The 23810-nt window shown below is 43.4% G+C and overlaps 1 protein-coding gene across 3 annotated transcripts in view; it reads left to right on the plus strand.

The window, feature by feature from the left end:
* Positions 1 to 23810, plus strand: part of LOC128333745 (multiple epidermal growth factor-like domains protein 6) — a 68677-nt gene that overhangs the window by 39891 nt on the left and 4976 nt on the right. For 2 of the 3 annotated variants that reach the window (XM_053269662.1, XM_053269663.1), the window contains exons 33-37: positions 368 to 4651; positions 5567 to 5683; positions 9149 to 9223; positions 10035 to 10133; positions 14110 to 14367. The gene's annotated coding sequence lies outside the window, so the exon portion shown is untranslated. Of the gene's footprint in view, positions 1 to 367; positions 4652 to 5566; positions 5684 to 9148; positions 9224 to 10034; positions 10134 to 14109; positions 14447 to 23810 lie in introns of all 3 variants that reach the window. The other variant, XM_053269664.1, reaches the window with a different exon arrangement.

The following is a 23810-nucleotide window of genomic DNA, read 5'->3' on the forward strand; positions in this document are numbered from 1 at the left end:
TGGATGGCCATCTGTCAGAGATGCTGTCACGGTTTTCTGCAGTGAGCTGGAGGTTGGACAAGAAGACCTCAAAGCTCCTTCCCCACTCTAAAATTCTGTGAGTCTGCAACCAAGGATTCATACTAGATTACTTGTTTACATTAAGACCCAAAGCGGGCACTTTGCAAAGATAAGCATCAAAACAGGGAAGAGAAGACAGGGAACCCTGGAGTGTGAACGTGCTCCATGTTATTAGCAATGTAATCATTTCAAGCTAGAGTTTCCAGCCTCCATCCTTGTCTGCTGCACCTGGACTTTCATCAATGCTGTAGCACTCAGTGGCTTTATTCTGCCTTTCTGCCCTCTTCCTCCCTGATCTGTTTTACAGTTACCAAGCGAGAAAGCACAGCCCTTCTCAGAGGACCTTGATTCCTGGGCTGCCCACAGAGACCAAGCTCTGTTGCTAGACATTAAGAGGAGTTTCATTGCACAGAGGATCAAAGACATTGAATCTGAACTGGCTCGTCTTCTGAAAATCCACAATAGCCACCAACTGAGCACTTGAAGGGAGAACGGAGTAACCCACACTGTGTGTGCACTAGCTAAAAATGCTTTAGCTGGTTTCATTTGGTTAATGCTAGGATGATCGGCCCTTTGTTCATTTGTTTGACTGATCCTCATGGGGCATTCACATAGACATGTACATTCGCATAGTATGTATTTATAAATAAATAGTCTGTGTACACATAGGCATACTAGTACTTGCTGCTGCAGCAGCACTGGATTTTCATCATCTTTCACTTTCCTTACAAAAAGTTATTCTGTCAAAGTGGACAGATTTTTCAGCAGATGTTCAGCGTTCCTTTGATATATGTATGTATATCTATTTATATTAAACCTTATGTTTATTCTGCATTTGAGAAATGCTTGTTAGGTAGCCTATTTGCAAAATTTAATGTAAATAATCAAGCAAGAGAGGACTGCTGGATTTGGTTGTGCTTCACGCCAAGTTTCCATCCAGCAAACACACAAGATTTATCCCCGTGAGCTTCTACAGCAGCCGGCATACCTGATAAAAGAGATGTTATTAAAGGAGCTTGTCACAGCAGAAGTCTGGGAAATGCTATTACCAAAATATAATATTCGGTCCCCTGCCCCCCGCTGATCCATACTGATAATCAAGTGCCTCATCTAACCTAGTTTCTCTCAGATCCTCTTCCAGGCAAAGGTACGATAAAGAAAATCCTCTCTGGCTGGGCGCCAGCTCAGCAACACAGCAACCTGAAAAAGCAGGTGGGTTCTTTCCTCATGAATAATGCCATAAAATGTACACGATGATCACCAAAGATCAAAGCATTTGGGCTGCCAAAGATTCAGAATGTTTACCAGACCTTTTGGTAGGGCGATGTTTGCATCACCCTTGGAGAGCCAAACAAAGCAAGCCAGCACCCAGCAACCGGGACGTGGGTACTAACGCTGGCTTCCAGGAACAAACTGCTTAAGAAACGACTTCAAATATCTCTTTCATTCTGTAGGCCACTTACAAAGCCTGTGGATAATTGTAGAGGACAAGGTGGGCAGTTTGTGTCAGATTGGCAACCTTTTCCTGATTTGTTGAGCAGCACTGGTACATAGTGCTCTTGCATTAGGATTCTTGATATCAGACAGCCATCATGGTGCAGTTTTGAAAACATGCAATCAGTGAAGCATGGATCAGCACCGTTTTACGCTGCTGTATTCTTGTTCAATGGAACTCTAAATAGTGGTAACCTGCCTTGAATGCCTGCCTAAGGAGGATGGAGGGACATAAATTTTAAAAATAACTCTACAGTGGAGGGAAGAATTCCAACGAACTCAATGTGAAGGACAACTCACTTCCCTCTCTCCTCAGTTTGCTTCCCGGCCTGGACATTTACTGAGGTCTCGTTTTTCTTTGCCTCCTCAGCACAAACGCATTAGAGATTGCTCTCATAGCTCATCTCCCTCCTCCCACCTTTCTCCCCACCGGTTGTCAGTAGAAATGTTTATAACAGTGCTTCATGGAGGTAAGTGGTCACCTGGACTCAGACTTGTTTTGGTCTTGTAATATATTCATTAGAAACTGGATGATGATGATGATGATTGATGGCTGATTTTTCTCTTCCACCAAAAGTTCTACAAAGTTTGTTCCACAGGCAAGAGGTTGCATAGAAGAAGAAATAATATTAGACAACGATTGTGTATAGCATCAGTTATACTTTTCACTGTGAATCCCATGGGCACATGGTAAGTAGACAGAGCAGCAGAGGCTATGAAATGATCACATCCTTTTCATGATCCTCAGCATATTTACACCACTGGGATTGCACCTCTGCAATAGACACAATCAGGAAGACTGACAGCTCCTCAGGGCACTCCAACTCCGCCACTTTCATGTGCAGCGCATCTGATAGTTAAGGCGGTTAGAGCACCGTTATTGCTCAGTTTACATGCTGGATCAGGCCAAAGGCCCGTCTAGCTTAGCATCCTGTTTCACACACTGCCCCACCAGATGCCTCTGAGAAGCCCACAGGCAAGAGGTGAAGGGATGCCCTCTCTCCTGCTGTTGCTCCCTTGCAACTGGTAGTTTCTTTCTGCCCGCAGGCAGGACTGCTTCAACAGAATCAGCTTCTGCTTTCTTTGGAAAGATTCCCTGTGTGAGATAGAGAAACGAAACTTGAATATTCTTTGAATGAAGTTTTGGTTACTAAAATCAAAAGATGGAGGGCGATGCTGAAAACTTGAAAGTGAGCTGTATACTTGGTTGGGAGGGCCCCTGCATTGCTTCCTGTTTGTCAGGTTCTGATTTGTTTTTCCCCATCCATAAAATGGGGAATGTGGGGAAGAACTTCCTGGTGGATTGTGACCCATGTTAATTATTTGGGGTTGGAACGCCAAAATATCTCGGGCGGACCCTCACTGCACATTGCAGGAATTTACAAGATCACAAGCCCATTCTATTTGCCAATGATACACAAGATTAGATTAATAATATCAGGCATGTGGTAGAGAGGACTGAGGTAACGTGGGAAAAGCTTTACGCACCCAGGAAAGTGCTGGTATAAATACAAAATGTGATTTAACAGTACTACGGACTGTGACTGTTCTGGGAAATGGTAGGGCGTTGAGGATGTTATTATTTACTGCTTTTATGCAATTTGACTTTCTGCTAAAAGGCACCCTTGGTGATGTTCAGTCAACAAAATCAAAGCGTTGCGGAGAGAAAACATTAGAGAAAAGCAATAAGTGGTTGCAAAAGGCGACAGCACACTTTGCAATCACTTCAACATGAAAAACTGAAAAGGGTAATCACTGTGTGTGAAGTGGCATTGCAGGTCTCTCTGGGCAGCTCTTTCTAGTATTTCAGGGCCACCATAGAGGGTGCAATGTTCTGAATGCCACAAGAGTATCCTTGGTACAAAGAAGGGATCCAGTGCCAGCCCTCTCCTGCATAACGTAAAGGAGGAAAAAGTTCATATGGAAGAGATGTTCCCACAAGTATCACAGTCCCAGTCCACAGAAGGCTTTTACAGTCATAACCAACCCTTTGAAGTTGGTTATTACTCTTGGTAGGAGAGACAGCAAGTGGAGATAAGCTAACAACAGGTTTAATATGATCTCTGTAACTAGCCCGGTTAATAAGCTGAATGAAATATCTGAAGAAGTGCTTGCTTCCAAATGAACCTGCCTGTTCATTAAGATGATAATCAGAAGTCCTGCTCTGGGTACCCCATCTTCAGAGGTTGGGCAACTGAGGCAGGACCTTGTCAGAAGTGGCACCTTGCTTGTGGAGAATAGACACTCACCTGGTACACAGTGAGTACCAGGTGAGTGTCTTTGAGGAAAGCATTCCACAGGCAGAGTCTTACCTCTGAGAAGGCCAGTTATTTATCTATCTGTCTGTCTGTCTGTCTGTCTGTCTGTCTTTTTATCAGATTTGTATACCACCCCAAACTTTCATCTCTGTGCGGACAAAAATTTGACAAAAAGTCAATGGCTGACATCCAGACCAATGCAGCATTCGTGACGCTAATGTTACAGTGGTCCAAGGGGGTGTGATTTTCTTCAGTCTCATCTCTCTGAAGCCCACTGTGCCTGCTGGAAATATTTCCTTGATGGCTGTGTGACCTTCAGGGACATATTTTTGGAAGTCACAGTACATCCAAGAGGGAAGAGGAGATCACCTTAAAATTGCCCTTCCTCCATAGCACCAGCACAGCCGTTCTGTACCAGAGCATCATTAGTCTGTATGCCAGCCACTGTTCTTTCCCCAAGCTTTTAGCAGATAATACTTTAATGCTACCCATGCTGTTTTATTGCTAGTTGGTTGGTTTGGTGGTTTGTTTGTTTTTTGCCGGGCAGGGGGGATTGCTGTTTGTTTATTACATTATTGTTGCTCATCAAAAACTGCTACATTAATTTGGGGTGGGTTTTTAAAATTGATTTATTGTTCAAATTTTTGCTGCTAGCCACTCTGGAAGTTGTTTGAGCAGGAGGTGGTATAGAAAATGCTTTAAATCAGTAAAATAAAGAAATCTAAAATCTATTTCCTGTTTCTCCTTCACAGAAAACAAAGTCAACATTTTTAATACTCACTGTCAAGTTCAGATTCTCCTGGATGGCATCAAGAACCGCTGTGGCTGTGAGGAGGAAGGTATGTGTGTATGGCGGTGGGGGGGCGGGCGGGATTTGGCCTCAGTTTTCTTGCATTTTCTGAAGTGCATGAGTTTGGACCCCCACCCCCAAATAAGTAATTTCTAAGATTTTTCATTATTTACAATGATAAATAAGAATGAAGGAGAGAGATGGTGATTAAAATTAGAACAAAAGTTTGCAGCCCTGAAAGGCAGATTTATCATTCCTTTGGATGGTACAAAACTATCAAGGCGAACAGAGATTTCTAATAATTTAAATCATGTCCCTGTTACAGTCTGGGACTTTTGCAGAATTATTGAAAATCCAGCCTTCTGTTTTCAGTCGGATAAGCAGGAAGATGAGGTTAGACCTTGTCTGGGACAAGCTGTCACTTGGTATTTCCTCTTCCAGAACTGCCTCTTCAGTGGCCATGCCATCTAGATTATTATGTAACTCGAACATTGCTTTTCCTTCTCTATCATGTCTATGAGATTAAAAGCCTGAGGGCAGGTCTATGTACATTTTAGGCTAATAATAATAAACAATTATTTAGAAGAAGAGAACAAGAAGGACACAAGAGATTCTCTATATGGTGAGTTGTGTGTTTTCATGTTGCCGAATACTCAAGAGACTGTCAAAGCCTTGTTTGGCTTGCAAATGACAAGTATCTGCAAGGGCAGGAAGTCAAACCTATCACTCAAACCAGTGCAATTCCTCCAGAGTAGCCTGACTCAAATCAGTGTGACTATGTGTTTTTGGATGTTTTTATCCAGCTCAACGTTTTAATATTTAATATTAAGACTGCCGTTTTGACATCTAAATAAACTGACTCATAAGGAGGATCTAGAGTTTTCAGTGTTCCAGTAATCATCCAACCTGCTTCCCCATCACGATGACCTCTCATGTTGACTTGCTCCTGGATTGTGTGTTTCAGGTGAAATAGAGCTAGCAGATGAGAGCGGACAGGTTAAGAATTTACTCCAAAACCAACACCGCTGTGCAGCTGAGCTCCTGAGCGAACGGGAGACCTACGTGCTCCTTGGGGTTTCACGTAAGTTCCATACTCCAAATTCCTAGATGACCACAAGAAAACCAGATGCCCTTTTCAAAGATACCCTGTTCAAAGGAATACAGACAATAAGACAAGATGGAACCAACACAAACCAAAATTCAGACAGCAACATCCAGACTAGTTATTTAAGCCTATGCGCATTGAAATCAATGAAACAAGCGATTATGACTAGGCTGTGTCATTAATTTCATTGAGAGACATGATGGTGATGCCTTACTGTGTGATTCTGAGGCATTTGTAGATGATGATCATTTCACTGCCACCACCTGGGAGATATTCAGACATGGCTTTATGATTTGGGGTAAACCCAAGAGCAAATCTGCTTTGGAGTAGAGTCACAGCTGTTTAATTTGGGTGATTAGATGGGCCATTCACATAGGGTCGGTTCTCAGCATTCCCCGAGGATCTTTTCCCTTGCTTTTTCTTTTTTCTTTTTCCAGCTTGCTTTGGGTTTTTTCTCCAATCAATCACATCCCAGAGGAGGAGGCGAGAGACAGTTTAGTTAGTTAGTTAGTTAGTTAGTTAGTTTGACAGCTAGTTGCGGAAGACCGGTGAGACAAGTTCCAAAGCAGCCGGATCAAACAATAGAATGCTTACCCCAAACCTGCCAAATCTGACCCAAATCCTTGCTGATTTTTATAATTAACTTGCCTTTGTGTCTGCCTTTATTACCTCATGTTCCCCGCACCCCACCCCAGACCATTTAAGAGACCATGGAAGTTTAAAGTAGAAATCATTGCTTTCTCTCTGTGATGAAGAAAAATGCAGCCTCATGGAATCAGCTCAGACACAGAGGGCTCAGGTTACGTAGAACATGTAGTCTCCATTGTTAAGTTCTAGGCATCCTCCAACAACATCTGCATATGTAAAGCCTATGTTCCTATGGTGACCAGGCTGCAATAAGATGAAGCCAGAGATTCCTATGTGAATTAAATGTAGCCAAAAGACTGGAATGGCAGCACTAGCGAGGCTTGCATTTAACTCAGGAATTTCTCCCTCCCCCTCCCTTTCTGGACTCCCTCCGCAGATTTTCACCAATCTGCCACAACCCCTCCCCACCCCAACACTCGCAATTGCAAATCACTCAGAGCAGACCAAACCCCAAACAGCTGTCAAACTCCCCTTCATTTAGCTTTGCAAAAGTGCAAGTTTTGAAAAAAGCCAAATTACTGGCAATGGCCCCTCCATACACCACGGGAGACGTGGTGGGGCATACCAGAAAGCTCGTTCCCCCCCCCCAAAAAAATAAGCTGCCGCAAATAGAGGTATGTTTTTGTTTTTGTTTTACCCCGGACATAATTCAGGCCAAGCTAGAACGTGCAGAAGTAATTCAAAGGAAAGACTAACCGGGTGTGTCCTGGTCCATGATAGCTTGCAGGGACTTTGGGGTAAATCCAGCTGATCTGTGGACTCGCACCCTCCATTCTGGAGGGGTTGTGAGCTCAAAGCCATGTGTGCAAAAGTCCCTGAAGGAACTTTCAGCACTCATCCTGATCCCTCAAGAATCTCAGGGTAGCTCTGACTTCACATGGGAATTGACAGTAAAAGATGCCGCACAGGATAAACAGCAACCAAGGATGTATTCTTGTTTGGAATAAATAGGACACTTATCTCCTTGACACGGAGCTATCATCAAGGCATGTCTTCCAGTCACAGTTTCATTCCAACTTACCTTAACTGTCATAGACTCTCTCCCCACATCTGCATATGGAATCCCCACTGCTAAGCTACTCCTTCCCCCCTCAGCCCAGGCCGACCTGTTTCATGCCTATATCCATAGGCATGAAAGGAGGTGGGTGTTGTCTTTTATTTATGTGTATTTGAATATTGGGAAATGACTGTCAGTAAACAGAAAATGGTTCTGTCCCTCAATTCTTTGGTGTAACCTTTGTCCTGACAGGCAATAGAGAGACTGAATGGACATAATGTGCAATGGCATGGCAGATGGTTTGCAAAGGGGGTTAGCGGGGGTCCTTGGCTCTTCGGCTGTTGCCGTATAATCTCTCTCTCTCTCTCTCTCTCTCTCTCTCTCTCTCTCTCTCTCTCTCACACACACACACACACACACACACACACACACACACACACACACTCTTGTGACTTTTAGGTTGGCTATGGGCCTGCACCCTGGTCCTTTTGCTGCCTTTACCACATTCAGCACAAACCCTCCAGTAAACCTGATATCTTACAACAAACATAAATACATACAAATATTTTCTAATTGAAATTCTAGAACAAGAGAAGCCCCAATTTCACCACAATAGCGACATTGGTCTGGATGTTGCACACTGAATTCAGGAGGAACATAGGAAGCTGCCTACACCAGTGGTTCCCAAACTGGGAGGCTCCAGATGTTGATGAACTACAGCTCCCATCATCCCCAACCACAATAAATTGATGGGAGTTGTAGTTCAGCAACAGCTGGAACCTCCCAGTTTGGGAACCACTGGTCTACACAGACTGGCAGCGGCTTCTCCAAGGTTGCAGGCAGGAGTGTCTCTCAGAGGCCAGGGAGGGAACCTTCTGCTCTTCCCAGAGCAGCCCCATCCCCAGAGGGAAATATCTTACTAAGCTCATACATCTCCCATTAAAATTCAAACGAGGGTGGACCCTACCTAGCAAAGGGGAAAATTCAAGTTTGCTACCTCAAGACCAGCTCTCCTCCTTTACTATGTGTTCAGAGGCAAAGGAAAGGCAGATTATGGTTTTCCTTCCCTATTATCTTCACAACAACCCTGTGAGGTAGGTTAAGCTGAAAGAGAGGGAATGACTGGCCCAAGGGAAATCATTGCTGAATGGGGATTTGAAGGACATGCATGCAGATGCACAGTTCTGCACATAAGTAAGGTCAGTACTTTTACACTGTGGCTTTGAAGCCATCTCACACTTCACATGAATGCAGGTGTCTCCTTGAAGCCCTACAGGCCTACCACCCCACTACTTGGGAGAGAAATGTCAATATTGTAGACGTACACGGCAGAGTATAGTTTAGAACTGGTTTTACATAAATCCCACCCCTATGCATGTTTCTTTGGAAGTAACCTCCCTATGAAATTAAGGGGATGCAGTTCCAGTAAATGTGTGTGGAATTTCAGCCCTAGTCTCTCTCTACTGGCGGCAATGCTCCAGTGTCTCAGGCATAGGTCTTTCCCAGGCATGCTGTCTAGGACTCTCTTTAAATTGGAGGTGCCAGGGTTGAGCCCGGGACATTTTGCACGCAAAGTGTGTTCTCTACCATTGAGCTGGGAGGTTCTCCGTAGTACGTGCCATCTAGACGAATGCCTTCAAAGGCTATTTTTATGCCCAAGACAAGTATCCTCTTTGGAAAATCACCTGGGGCGGGGAGAGGAATGCAGTTAAGGAGAAAAATCAGCACTTTATTTTGATCATTGTGCATAGCACTCCTATTGTTTCAACTGGTTTCTCTCCTTCCATCCCTTACAGGAAGGGGAAGATCTTCAGAGGTAGAATTTACTCCTTTATTGAAAGATGACAATATCATTAATCCCAAATTCCTAGGTGAGTAGAGGAATTTATTTCTGTTTGTTTATGGGATTTGGGCACTAAAAATCACCTTTGTAATTAAATGGGGAGGGAAATGGCACATCGCCACTTTCCGTTTGCATGGGGAAAATATAGTATGCAACCCTAGTATTTAAAAAGTCATGTTGATTTGGTTATCACATTTAAAAACAAAAACATACAACCAGGAAATACAAATGTTTTGACATTTCCTTACAGAAATGTGTGATTTTTGGTCTGTTGCCACCCACTTAAAAAAAACTTTGTTGGACACTTTTCACTTTTAATTTGCATTATGGCCACCCGTGCTAACTGGGCAAAGAGGCACCTTTTGACGTGGCGATTCTCTTTATTTAGCAGGGGGAGAGTAACTGGCCCTCTCCACCCCCAGCACAGTTCCTCCAGTGACTGTTGCTGGTGTCTATCTTATGTTTCTTTTTAGATTGTGAACCCTTTGGGGACAGGGAGCCATCTTATTTATTTATTATTTCTCTGTGTAAACCATCCTGAGCCATTTTTGGATGGGCGGTATAGAAATCGAATGAATGAATGAATGAATGAATGAATGAATGAATGAATTATGGGCAGGACAAAAATAAATAAATTAAACGCAGAGAGTACATGGCCAAAAAAAATCACACTTGTTTTTGGATCAAAATTGTTGCAGGTAGACCTCTCAGGGTTCTGCTCCTTGTTAATTTAAAAGCCTGCCTGTTAGGAAAAAAGTTGAAGACTGTTTAGCAAAATTATCCCCACCCACCCCCACCCCACCCCCCAAAAAGATGTGTTTGTTTTTTCCTTTCTGAAGCTAAACTGGAGAATTGGCGAGATCACAAGTCTCCCTCTCCCAGGATGAAATCCAGAAGGACCCACAAGAAAGCAGCACTGGATATTCCAGCAGCTGAAGGTGAGCCCTTAATCATGAAACTGGTGCCATGGGACATGATATCCATGAGTATTTCCATGATAGTTCATGTTCCGAATGGACAGGTGTTAATATAATTTTTGGTGTTTTGAGCCAGGTGCATCTTCAAATGGATCATGTGTTCTAAAACCATGCAAAATCAGTTCAGGGACTGATATCCAGAGTAGACCAATTTACTGAAGAGTTGTACTTGGGTTACTAAAGCAGGGCTAACTTATGCTCTCCAGATGTTATTTGCCTTCAATTCCCATCATCCCTATAGGCCCCCACTGTGGCTTGGGATGATGGGAGTTGTAGTCTAATAACAGCTGGAGGGCTGAAGGACTAATCTTCTGAAGTTCTTCCTTTAAAGGAGTAATTAATTTCCTTAACTACTCAGGAGTAATTTAGTCTGGTTGTCAGCCACCATCTTTCTGGAGACCCAGCTATGTTAATTTCAAAAGAAGCAAGAGTCAGCATCCATACAGCAAACTTGTTAACTTTGCTCAGCAAAGTTCACAAATATCTGCATATTGGGATGGAGAGCTGGTCCTGCGGTCAAGCATGAATTGTTCCCTTTGCTAAGTAGGGTCTGCTCTGGTTTGTATTTGGATGGGTGACTACATATGTACACTGTCTGCTGTAAGATATTCTCCTTAGGGCAGGGCTGTTCAACTTCGGCCCTCCTGCAGATGTTGACCAACAACTCCCATAATCTCTGGCTATGGGCCACTGTGACTGGGGATTATGGGAGTTGAAGTCCAAAAAAAGCTGGGAGGCCAAAGTTGAGCAGGCCTGCCTTAGGGAATGGTGGGATGGAGCTGTAACTCAGTAGTAGAGCATCTGTTTGCATGCAGAATGTCCCAGGTTCACTCCCTGGCACCTCCAGGTAGAGCTGGGAGAGATTTCTATCTGAAACCATGGAGAGCTACTGCCAGTCTGTGTAGATAGTCCTGAGCTAGATGGAGCAACTCAGTATAAGACAGCTTCTTATGTTCCCATTAGGAGATACTTTCAAGCCAGCTCTAGTTTCACGACCATTGACTAAGGCTGCAGTCCTCAATACACTTACTAGGGAGTAAGGCCCACTGAGTACAATGGGTTTTACTTCAGAGTAAACATGTAACAGACTTGTACAGTGAATGCACTATGTGTAGGTTAAACCTGTCAGAAAATGAAATGTATGAAATCTTGAGTTAATGTCCATAGTACCATGGAATGAATCCGCTAGCCTAAGTCCCATATTTGCACCCATGCTGACACTTGCTTGACGACTGTATTTTTCTGCTGCAGGATTATGGAGTCATTCACCCCATGGCAGCAGAGCCAGGACACCTACTGCTTCTCCCAAACAAAGCAGGAAGTTCTGATTATTCCTGAATCCCAGTTCAGAACCAGTGCTAAATTCTTGGGGAAACATATGCCTTGTTACTGTGTGCAAATGTGGCTTCATTACCAGCTTGTTCTTAATTAGATAGATTGATTTATCCTAGAGATGTATATTTCCGTGTCTCTCTTTGAAATATTTCAGTCTCTGGTTTCTACTTGTTCTTCCATAAAGTTTTAAAAGGAACAACATTTTTTCCCATGAGAAGAACTGAAGTATTCCCCTGGCACTGCTGAGTAGATTAAAGTCTGCGTGATTTACTGAGGCTGATTCAATAAAAGGCATCGTTTCCAGTGTGTGTCTTCCTTTGCCTGGACCATAATGAGTGCAATATTACGTCCCAGACTTTATCACAATCATTCTACAGCCAGAACTTGGTTTTCACCAGTGTCTTCTAAGACTGATTGCTGAGATTTTGTTTCCAATTCTGCATATTAGCCCTAGACATAATAATAAAAAAAGATTGTGCTTTGCACTGCTGTGATATTTTATGTACTTCTAGTGGGTTAACCTACTAGAATAGGTGTTAATAATGATAATACTTCTAATAAGGAAGGATAATAGCTATAGTACTATAATAGGTATTCTAATAAGGAAATGCATTACAATTAAAGGTGGGGTGCTTCCAGGATACTAGGTTAGGATCCGATTATTTTATTTATTATTATTTATTTGATTTCTACACAGCCCTTCCAAAAATGGCTCAGGGCAGCTTACACAGAGAAATAATAAATAAATAAGATGGCTCCCTGTCCCCAAAGGGCCCACAATCTAAAAAGATAGACACCAGAAACAGTCACTGGAGGTACTGTGCTGGGGGTGGATAGGGCCAGTTACTCTCCCCCTGCTAAATAAAGAGAATCACCATATTAAAAGGTGCCTCTTTGCCAAGTAAGCAGATGACATAAGTGTGTACACTTGTGTAGTTTCCGTTTCCAAAAGAAAGGTTTGGGATGCCAAAAATGATGTCAGAGGAGTTGTTCAGCAACCTTATCTGCCAACAAGGAAAATGAACTTGTAGTCCTTCTCCACTGCTCCTGCCACTTCCTCCAGCCTGCTCCTGTCCCAGACCCTTAAGATTTTTGTCTTTCAAGCTTGCCACTATGGAGCAGCTGGTGTGACAGCTTGCCCTGGAACCATCTATTGGTCAGCATATCAAATCGAATCATTTATTATGATCCACAACCAACCAGCAATTACAGTAATCAGCAGTTATAGGCAATATAACTTAAAATGGAGCATAGGAAGCTGCCATATTCCCAGGTTTGTCTGGGATTTCCTACAACCACACAGTGTGTAAAACAGTGTGTTAAAAAGGACTATATGAGCCCGATCTGAAAGTGGGAGGCCATAACTCCAAACTTTCTTCTCCTCCACATTTTCCCATCTAGTGGGAAAGCTATCCATTAAAGTAAGGGCATCCAAACCAGAAGGGTTGTAAATTAATTTAAACCAAGAGTTGAAAATAAGCAACCAAATGTGGTCTTCAATTGGGGTTAACCTGGTCTCAATTAAAGCATTTATAAATGCTTTATAAATTTTTAAAGCATTTGGTATCCAACGTGGAACACCACGGATAGATCTAAGAAACTTGGACTGCACTGCCTCCACAGAATGAAAATTTGGGTATATACAAATTTGAGCACCATACAATCATTGAGATCTTACCTTACTCTTAAAGGCTTTCACAGCAGCTGGTATATATTTACCTCCTCTAGAGAAGTGAAATCTAGACAGCACAGTTGCACTTCTGTGTGCACCTTGGATGACATGAGCCTTCAAGGAGCCATTTGATTGGAAGACCACCCCTAGGTATCTGTAGGTTTTAACCTGCTCTGTTTCTTGGCCATTAATTCACCACCTGTGTTTGACGTATTTCTTAGTGAACACCATAACCTTGGGTTTTTTGATAGTTAATTTCTAATCTTTCCTCCAAACAATAGGTAGCGAATGACTTAAGGGCTCTTCGCAGAACTATTTCAGAAAAGGATAGTATTCCCATGTCGTCCGCATAGAGGAGTGCAGGAATTGGACGAGAGGCCAAATTAGGGGGATTAGAATTTCGTAAGACCTGCACCAAGGAATTTATGTAATAGTTAAATAACAGGGAGGCCAAAATTCAGCCCTGTTTTACACCCCTCTGGACTAGAATTGGGTCTGATAAATGGCATTGCTGATTGCACTTCACCCTCAGGTGGTTGGTCAGCTTGCATACTTCCTATTGTCTAGTTGTCAGTGAGTTACATGTTAATTTTGGGTATGTGCTGCAGTAGGATGGTTTTCCAGGTTCACTGAAAACCCAGGGCCTAACTGGTTGTTACACATAAATAACACATGACCACAGAAGCCCAATGGCTGTTTCTTTGGTAGGATATCAAAGGTGGGGGGAGTTACATGTTGAACAAACATCTCAAGCCAGCGGAGGACTGTGGCTTTGCCAAAGAAATACACAGGTAAAACAGTTCACATTTAAAAACAATCTATTATACTTTTGCCTGCCTGCCTGCAGCTGTTCTGCCACTCAGGGAAATCATGTAAATGATACACAACTAGAATTATGCATTCTGTTTCATCATGCATTAATTTGTTTAGTTGCAGGTCTTTAAGAAAAAGAAGAGCAGTCCCCTACAATTCAGAGAATCTGGCAAGACCTATATCAAATCCCATGGCAACTAGAGAGATTCTTCCAGCGCAAACTAACAATGACGTGTCTGCTCAGGAGGAACCTGGACCGTTTTTGCCTGAGAAGCAGCAATCTGGAATGACTGATTGGGAGGAGAACGAAATGCCACTGATTGGAGAGGGAGTGGCACAGAAATACCGAAGAATCTGCTGGTACCAGCAGAAGAGGTATCTTCACAAATGGCCACATCTCCATTCCCTGCTGGTACCAACACATTTTCTTGCCTTAGGTGCAAGCCTGTCCAAGGTATAAGTACCAGCATATTTTCAGGCCCTGGAGACTAAATTCTCCAATTTATAACAGGTATAGTCCTGCTGCAGGATTAGCATCTCAAATAAGATTTCACTGTGCTCTGCACCCTGACAGTGACCTGAGGTTACAGTCTGCTAGAGCTGTTCACTGACTGTTGGCTTGATTGACAATCAAATGGGTTTTATGTGGGTTTAGGGGAACTTGCTCATCTAATAATTTGAGGGAGATTGGTTAGAGGGCAAGGTCTTTGTACTTGGCTTCAAAAAAGAGCATGGGTGGGGAGAGGAGAGGAGGAGGAAGAGGTGCAAGTATCTGAATTCGACTATAAGCAAGATAGATATATCTGCTCCTCAGCCCCATTCCACCATCTGCAAAATGGGAACAAGCACAATCCAACCAAACAGGGTGACTAATTGTGAAGATAAATGCAAGAGAGATTGGAAAACCTGCAGCTTAAAAGTGCTAGGTAAACAGTAGTAGAACAGCATGAGTGGAGGAAAATGGAGGTCAAGTGCGGGTAGGGGGTAGTCATAGATAGAATGATATGCAATAAAGGCCTATATCCATCCAGTCGATACACCAGAAAGTGGATCTAGCTCCTCGCTGGTTTTTAAAGCTTTTATGAAGTGCTGCTTGCAGTAGAATCCAGACAGGGAAGGGCTGTAGCACACAAAGATCAGGCAGGGAGTATAATTAACAACATGAATGATTTAATCCATCTGCAGTACAGTAAGGCAGTGCAGACCGCCATCCTCTTCTGCCAAGCGTCGTCCATCTGGCCCGTCCCCAGTTTAAGACTGTTCTAAACTGTCACTACAGCACTATTAAAGAACTGGCCAAAATATTACTGTTTTTCTGGAGAGAAATTGATCTGTCAAAACACCGCACTTAATGCATACACATTGCTACGCTTTTCTCTACATTAGTGAGGACTAGAAGTTTGCTCTTCAAAAATAGAACCATGAAGCCAAGATTGTCAGCTTGCCACCTACTCTCTTCTGTGCCTAAGCAGATACCTTTCAGCCATGTTGGACAACCAGTTTTGCAAGAGAAAATTTGCAGAGGGCCAGCTTGCCTTTTTCTTTCTGGGATGTTGTCCTTACCTCAGATCTTACACACGTCTAGTTAAAGGGCCCCAGACAATAGTTTCGTTTTGTACGGCATGCTGGGTCCGAACAGAATAATGTTGTTTTTCTTGTAGCTCCCCAGTTGGAGAGTCTCTAGGCTACAATCCACAAACTACTCATTTCAGAATTCTGCCCTTGACTTTAGAGAGCATGTTCCACAGTGAGAGGTTTGAGGACTGGAGAGAGAGAGAGAGAGAGAGAGAGAGAGAGAGAGAATGTATCTGAGTTTTCTAATGGAGTTTTACAAGTCTCCTTAGAGGCAGGAGGTATGCAATCTTTTGGGCTTAGAGCCAGGGACAAATGCTGTTGGTGTGACCTCTACGTTCATGAGTGGAAAAACAAATAACTTGATCATTCTATGCATTTTGTTACCAGGATAGGCTTCAGATCAGGACATTCCTCAGCAGCTATCATCAGGTGAAGGGCAGAATCTTAATGTCTATTAGGTTCCTATTTACACCCATTGACTCTCTGGTCAAGAATGAACTTTGCCAGAGAAAATTGTATGTGTGAGTATACGTGTAGGAGAAGGCCGAAGAGATAAAACCAGTGGGCACATGCAAATTGGGTAGAGAAGCCAGACCTGTTGTTAGACACCAGTTTTCCCCATCCGTGGATCTTAAAGGGAATTAGGAACATAGGAAGCTGCCATATACTGAGTCAGACCATTGGTCCATCTAGCTCAGTATTGTCTACCCAGACTGGCAGCGGCTTCTCCAAGGTTGCATAGAATCTTCTGCAAAATTTGAATCCTGTCCAGTTCAAAATGTACCACCAGGCTTATTGCAGAAGTAAGTCAGGCAATAACAAAGTCATCCTTTTTAAAAGGAGTTGCAATAATAGCCACTCTGATATGCTTTTCCTTCACGTGGGTTGTTGCTGTTGTTGTCTTAGTGCGAGACACTGGGTGGGGTGCGATGGAGACAAGATTCAATGGTACTAAAAGACCTGCTTTCCATTTGAAATATTTACATTGCAAACATACACACTAAAGTGGTGCATTTGAAGAACACATTAAAGTTATTTTAGTTTGCATATGCAACACCAATATATCTATAAAGGAGGGCAACGTGGTTATTATAGGCATCTTTGCCTTGCACATCTGTTACAGCTACCCACTGAACAGCAAAGCCCTATCTATGTTTACTCAGAAGTAAGTCTGATTAAGCTTACTCCCAAGTCAGGGTGCAGTTTTGCAGTATATGCCAAGAGAATGAGTGTACTGGCCAAAGAAGCAGGTGCTCCCCTGGGAGATCGCTACACCGGTGGCATGGAGATGTTGCTGAGCGTTGGTATTGGAGGGGATTTGAAAATGAACAAGCACACACACTTTCAGAAATAGCAAGCTTTTAGCCATCTGAATTTGAATCACTTTGATACTGTTGGCTTGTAAATAAGCTCAGGTCATACTGTGGTGTAAAGCTAAAGTGTGCTGTCGAGTTGGTGTCGACTCCTGGCAACCACAGAGCCCTGTGGTTGTCTTTGGTAGAATACAGGAGAGGTTGACCATTGCCTCCTCCCATGCAGTGTGAGATGATGCCTTTCAGCACCTTCCTGTATCGCTGCTGCCCGATATAGGTGTTTCCCATAGTCTGGGAAACATACTAGCAGGGATTCGAATCTGCAGCCTCTGGCTTGCTAGTCAAGTCATTTCCCTGCTGTGCCATTTCATGTCCTTTCCCAAAATTAGGATATATGTGTACACAAGGCCTGCTCCTTGATTTTTAGTAATCATGAGCATAGAGATAGGAAAATGACTAGAGTGACAATCCAGTTGTTTGTAAAGTCGGTACTTTCTGGTTCCTTCAGTTACTTTTTTTAAAAAATCCCCCCAGGATGAAGTGAGAGTTGCCGATAGACAACATAGGAGAAATCCAGTAGAACCATGATTGTATATCAGTATGTCCACCCAGAAAATAAAAAAGGCAACAAAGACAGCTGTCAATGCAGTCCTTCATTCGGGTCTTGTTTAGTATCAGATATGTGGTATGGTGTGTGTATATATGGGTGAGGGTTTATGACAACCCTGCAAAGTAGTCCACTGTTAATACTGCAGGTCAGAAGCAGGGCTGTGGCTGGTTCAGCTTTGCAACCAAAAATGTTCCATACAAAACATGCCTCAGATTGAGTAAAGGTCAACTGACAGAGAGCCAGCGTGGTGTAGTGGTTAGAGTGCTGGACTAGGACCGGGGAGACCTGAGTTCAAATCCCCATTCAGCCACGATACGTGCTGGGTGACTCTGGTCCAGTCACTTCTCTCTCAGCCTAACCTACTTCACAGGGTTGTTCTGAGGAGAAATTCAAGTATGTAGTACACCACCAGGAGAGCAGGATATAAAATGTAAAAAATAAAAGTATGTAAATTGCCCCCTCAGCCCTCTTCTTAGCCCAAATCTAGCAATCAGTGGCATGCAGAAACCTTGTGCTCTATTGACTTGTATGCAATCACTTTGCACTTTAAAAAAAATTAAATGTTTTACTACAAAAGAAAATTCATATTTTCCACACAAAATAAGCTCTGAGTCAGGAATAACATGACTATCTGTCTTTGCTGCTATCGTTTATTTTATTAACCTATTCTGGGTGCTGCCCAATCACACGTATACTAAATTCTTAGATTGCATTCCCCCCTCGTACTTTTTTTTAAAGTAAATATGTGCAGCTGCCCCTTCGGCCCTAGAGTGGGAATAAATGGTGTGCAAATGCATCCCCAAAGCTGGGCATTGTGATTGTGAGTCTATATTGAAGAACTGATTGGAAACAGATAAAAGCTAGCAGGAAAGCATTGGGTATGGGTCAGGTCCTAACGCCTGATGCCCCAAAATGTAGTAACAGGACAACAATGCATTTGAGCATGGGTAGGCATAAGGAGTTTGGATCCATGGGCACATTGATGTAAGATGGGGGTGGGCTGTATTGTTAGAAAGTCTAAACCAAACAACAAGGAATTTGTAGTGGGTAAAAGAACCAACAGAAATAAGAAAAACAACCCACCCACCACATATTTATTATTTATATTTATTTTTGTTAGAAAGTTTGCAATCACTTGTGTAAACATCAAAGAAAAAGAGAACATTTTAAAATTTGTCTTTAAAACTCTTTTGTTTGATGAGGCTAGGAAGCAGAACCCATATACATAGTCACACAATTGTAACCAAAAGTCCTTATTCCAAAACCTGGCCCAGGTTTTGCCTAAGCCTCAGTCACATGCATAAAGGAACAGTTATCTCATAGCAGGGAGTCCCACCTGCAAGCTGGATCTGCAAATTAAATTCCTGGAGGGACATCTCCCCTTTAATATGGAAAAGCTGGCAGGAGAGAAGGAAGAAGATGCCTGTCCCTCTAACAACAGGTTAGCATTTTTCAGGAGGGTGGGAGAGTTTCTATGAAGAGAGCAAGGTAGAAGCCACAGTCTGTATCCTGACAAGGCTACACTGTGAGAAACAAAGTTTCAGGCAAAGGAACTGAAAAGACATGCAAAGAGTAGCAAAAGAGAGTAGACTCTTCAAGCTTGCAGACTCCCCAAATGAGGCTGCCCACAAAGCAATTTGTGAAGGAAGAGAGAAGGTCTTGTGATAGCAAGCATGACTTGACCCCTTAGCTAAGCAGGGTCTGCTCTGGTTGCATATGAAAGGGAGACTAGAAGTGTGAGCACTGGAAGATATTCCCCTCAGGGGGATGGAGCCACTCTGGGAAGAGCAGAAGGTTCTGAGTTCCCTCACTGGCAGCATCTCCAGATAGGGCTAAGAGAGATTCCTGCCTGCAACCTTGTAGAAGCCACTGCCAGTCTGTGTAGACAATACTGAGCTAGATAGACCAGTGGTCTGACTCAGTATATGGTAGCTTCCTGTGTTCCTAATTGCAAGCCTGGTATAAGGTGAGGGAGAGCTGTCTCCTCTAAATGACACCACTGAGGTCCTAATCAGTAGCTACAGTCCTAGGAGAAGCAGCACTACACTCACTTGTGAATCGGGTTGCCAGCTCAGAAGCAAGTTGTTCCTAGTCCCCCCCCCCCCGTCCAGTATTGTTGCCAGTCCTTTTCACAATAAGGAAGACGTCACAATTATATTTCACAATTCATGGAAGACGTCTCCAGGGTTGCTTCCAGTGGCTGCTGTCACTCCAGGACAGACCTGGAGGATTAGCATCCCTAACGTGTGGATATGTCTACTGCAGAGAGCAGCCCCAGTGCCTTAATTCTGTGTGTTGCCCTGTCTGGAAGGAGGAAGGGACCAAAAACTATATAAAAGTTTCACAGTCGTGGAATTGCTTGAAAACGGGCACAGAGTAGACTGCACCAAGCCCAAGGCAGCAGGCCCACCCCCTTGCCACATCAAAGGGAAAGCACCCAGCTGCCTTCTCCCACCAGGTGCTGGTGCTGATTGGGAGTCTGTCAGGGGATGTAGGTGGTTGGGGCAGCCGCCGCCATTTTGTGCTCTTTGCAGAAGCCAAGGGCAGCAGCAGCCATTTTGTTGCTGCAGCACAGGCCTGGGGGGTGTCCACACTGTCCCAGAGTGATGTGAGTATATGAAGCTCTAAAAAATAAATACTTGCCAGACTTTAAAACAATTTCCAAGCATTCTGCATTCATTGGCCTTTTTGTTGTGAAAAAAAACCTATTCTCCTTTACTATTGCAAAGTACAGTCCTTCACTCTGAGGAGGGAACCTTGCAACTCTAAACACACTTACTCAGGAGTAGGCCCCCTTGCACCACAGCTGAGGCTTACTTCCTAACCTGCTTAGGATTGCACTGTGATACTGCAATCCTTTTTACACTTACATGAGAGTAAGCCCCTTTGCACACAGTGAGGCTTACTGCCCAGTAAAGATTAATTGGATTGTGCTGTAAATATAAACTGTTTTCCTTTTTAATTTATCAGTCACGTTTGTATTTTCACACTTTCTTCCTGTCTCTTCCCATGAGGAGTGGCTGTTTATTTTCTGTTGTAATGCATCTGTAAGCAAGTAAAAATTTGTTTATATTTCAATTTTAATTTATCTGTAGGCTATAGGAAGGGTGCAGCGGGGAACTAACTTGCCTAGAGAGCAGGAGGCTGTTGGTTCGAATCCCTGCTGGTATGTTTTCCCAGACTATGGGAAACTCCTATATCGGGCCAGCAGCGATATAGGCAGATGCTGAAAGGCATCATCTCATACTGCATGGGAGATGGCCATGGTCAACCCCTCCTGTATTCTACCAAGAAAACCACAGGGCTCTGTGGTTGCCAGGAGTCGACACCGACTCAACAGCACAACCTTTCTTTATAGGAATATAATCTGATTGAATTCAAATGTTAGAATTGGCCATCCTTCCATGCTGTGTCAAGGGTTAAAGCTTATTTTTACAGTAAACAGCAGTTCCTTAGCATTGGGGCTATAACTGAAAAGGTCCTGCTTCTAGAAGAAGAATGTCTTATATCCAAAAAGTAATAACCATGATTTCAGATGTTTGTTGAACTACAATTCCCATCATCCCAGCCATGAAGGCCATTGTGGCTGAGGATGATAGGAGCTGTAGTCCAACAACATCTGAGGATCCCTGCAGCCACTTTTGGAGTTTCAGCTTAGTATCTGTAAATTAGCATTTCCTTCCCATGCAACGTGCAAGAGCAAAGGAAGGCTTGGTGCATGTTGGAGAAGGGACTTGAGTTCATGCCAGTACAAGCTCCCTTATCCCCCCCCCCCCATCCCCACCGAAACATACTAGTTTGGGGTGATGGGGGAAGGGATGAAAAGTCAAGGACTTCAAATGTGAGCCATAAAGTGTGAGCCATAAAGGAGAGGAGAGCTGGTCTTGTGGTAGCAAGCATGACTTGTCCCCATAGCTAAGCAGGGTCTGCCCTGGTTGCATATGAATGGGAGACTTGATGTGTGAGCACTGCAAGATATTCCCCTCAGGGGATGAAGCTGCTCTGGGAAGAGCAGAAGGTTTCGAGTTCCCTCCCTGGCTTCTCCAAGATAGGGCTGAGAGAGATTCCTGCCTGCAACCTTGGAGAAGCTGCTGCCAGTCTGTGTAGACAATACTGAGCAAGATAGACCAATGGTCTGACTCAGTATATGGCAGTTTCCTATGTTCCTAAAGTGAGCAAAGCATGTTGGACTGGTTTGGCTTTGACCTGAATGGCAAAGTACAGGCTGATATTAAAGGCGTTTGACTTGTGAGTTTGACAAATTTGAGCACTGTAAGATATTCCCCTCAGGGGATGGAGCCACCACTCTGGGAAGAGCAGAAGGTTCCAAGTTCCCTCCCTGGCTTCTCCAAGAGAGGGCTGAGAGAGACTCCTGCCAGCAACCTTGGAGAAGCTGCTGCCAGTCTGTGAAGACAATACTGAGCTAGATAGACCAATGGTCTGACTCAGTATATGGCAGCTTCCTATGTTCCTATGTAAATTTAATTCCTACTTTTCTAGTAGTTGGTTGCCAGATTGGCTTTTTTAAAGCCAAATTTTGGGTTACGGCCCATTTGACCCATGACCATTTGACCCATGTTTTAGAAAATTGCAATGCCAAGTTTCACTTGATTTCACATTGGAACATTGCCTGTACTCCACTCTGATGCAAATAAGGCTCTAGAAGACTTCAAACATGTTCTCTTCCCCACTTACCAAGTAGCATAAGTCATACAATGCAATTGCACTGAGAAATATGGGGGTGGTTTCTCTCTCCACTGCAGGGCATCACATCGTGTGCCCTTGGCAGTCATTCGTAGCCAGCTCCAACTCACATCATTGCCAACGATTCGAAAGTGACATCTTTTTAAAAAGAAAGAAAAACTTTGCTTGATGTTTTGGAGTTCGGGAAATAATTGGTTGCCCAGCTGGGCCTCTTCAGTTTCTCTTACACCATAAGCCACAGAAACTGGTGTGTCATCTTAATCTTGCCAGCCTGTAAGAGTTTCTTCCTGGGTACTCCCTTGCATTTCTATTCCCCCATTGCTTGCATCTTATAATCCTGGGGTGGAGACTGAGGGGAGAAGATATTTTGGCATTCATTAAATTAACATACATGGAATCTAATCAGGATGTTTGTTTGTTTCTGTGCTCTAACTGTATATATTGAGGATCTAGAAATCTACATGATTACAATGCCACTCTTTCATAGCTTCCTTGGAGCTGTTGGTCCAGATGCCCCAGGCTTCTGCATTGAGACAGGTGGTGACCCAGTTCAGACAGGGCCTTCTCTGTGGTGGTGTCTCATTTCTAGTATGCACTCATCAACAATATGTAGCCTGGTGCCGACTATTGAGAACAACAGCACACTTCATACCTCTTTTAATAATAATTCAACTATTTATTGCTTATAACTCAGCAGGAAAAAAGCAGTGCAGAAATCTTGTGAAATAATAACAACTTATCTGAGAACTCTCTAGTTAGTCATCTGTCTGGACCTACAGGCCCCTGTTGAGCTCGTATAGGTCCAGCTACTCACATATTATTATTTATTCAATTTGATTATTTATTCGACATAGGCTTCTACTGCAAAAGTGAAACAATGCCTTCAGTTTTCTAACTTATCCTGAGGTCTTCTGGTCTTGGTTCTTAAAGAGGCAGTGCACAATACCACCTTGGTTGACTTTTAGGCACCACATTGACGGCTTGATTTTCCTAATCATGCAGTGCACAGTTGATTGTTCTTTTGAATATTGCTGCTTTTTAATCTGGATTTTATAGTAGTTTTTGAGATTGTTGTGTATGTAAGGACATAAGAGCTGAGTAGACAAAGGAGACGACAATATTCATAGGACTTGCGTTTCCCAGTTAATCACATTTCATTCAGCTATGTGGATTTAACCCCTTTCTTGACATTTTAAGATTGTGTATACCACGGTTGGGTGCCTATTATGCGAAACTGCGAGTGCTGGACTCGTGATTACGAGGTCCTCCTGTAGATTCTTTCCACAATCATCACTCTGTTGGACTGTGCTATCCACAGTGATGCTATTCCACTTGGTCTCAGTTTGAACTAGCAGGAATCAACTGTGAGTTGTGACTATTGGTCTATCTAGCTCATTATTGTCTACACAGACTGGCAGAGGCTTATCCAAGGCTGCAGGCAGTTATCGCTCTCAGCCCTATCTTGGAGATGCTGCCAGGGAGGGAACTTGGAACCTTCTGCTCTTCCCAGAGTGGCAGCTCCATCCCCTGAGGGGAATATCTTACATTCAAATGCAACCAGGGTGTGACAGGCGGGGTGGGGTGGGGTGGGGGGGAAGGAAATGGCCAGGCAGGGA

The sequence above is a fragment of the Hemicordylus capensis genome, chromosome 8 (assembly GCF_027244095.1).
Source record: "Hemicordylus capensis ecotype Gifberg chromosome 8, rHemCap1.1.pri, whole genome shotgun sequence".
Lineage (NCBI taxonomy): Eukaryota > Metazoa > Chordata > Lepidosauria > Squamata > Cordylidae > Hemicordylus > Hemicordylus capensis.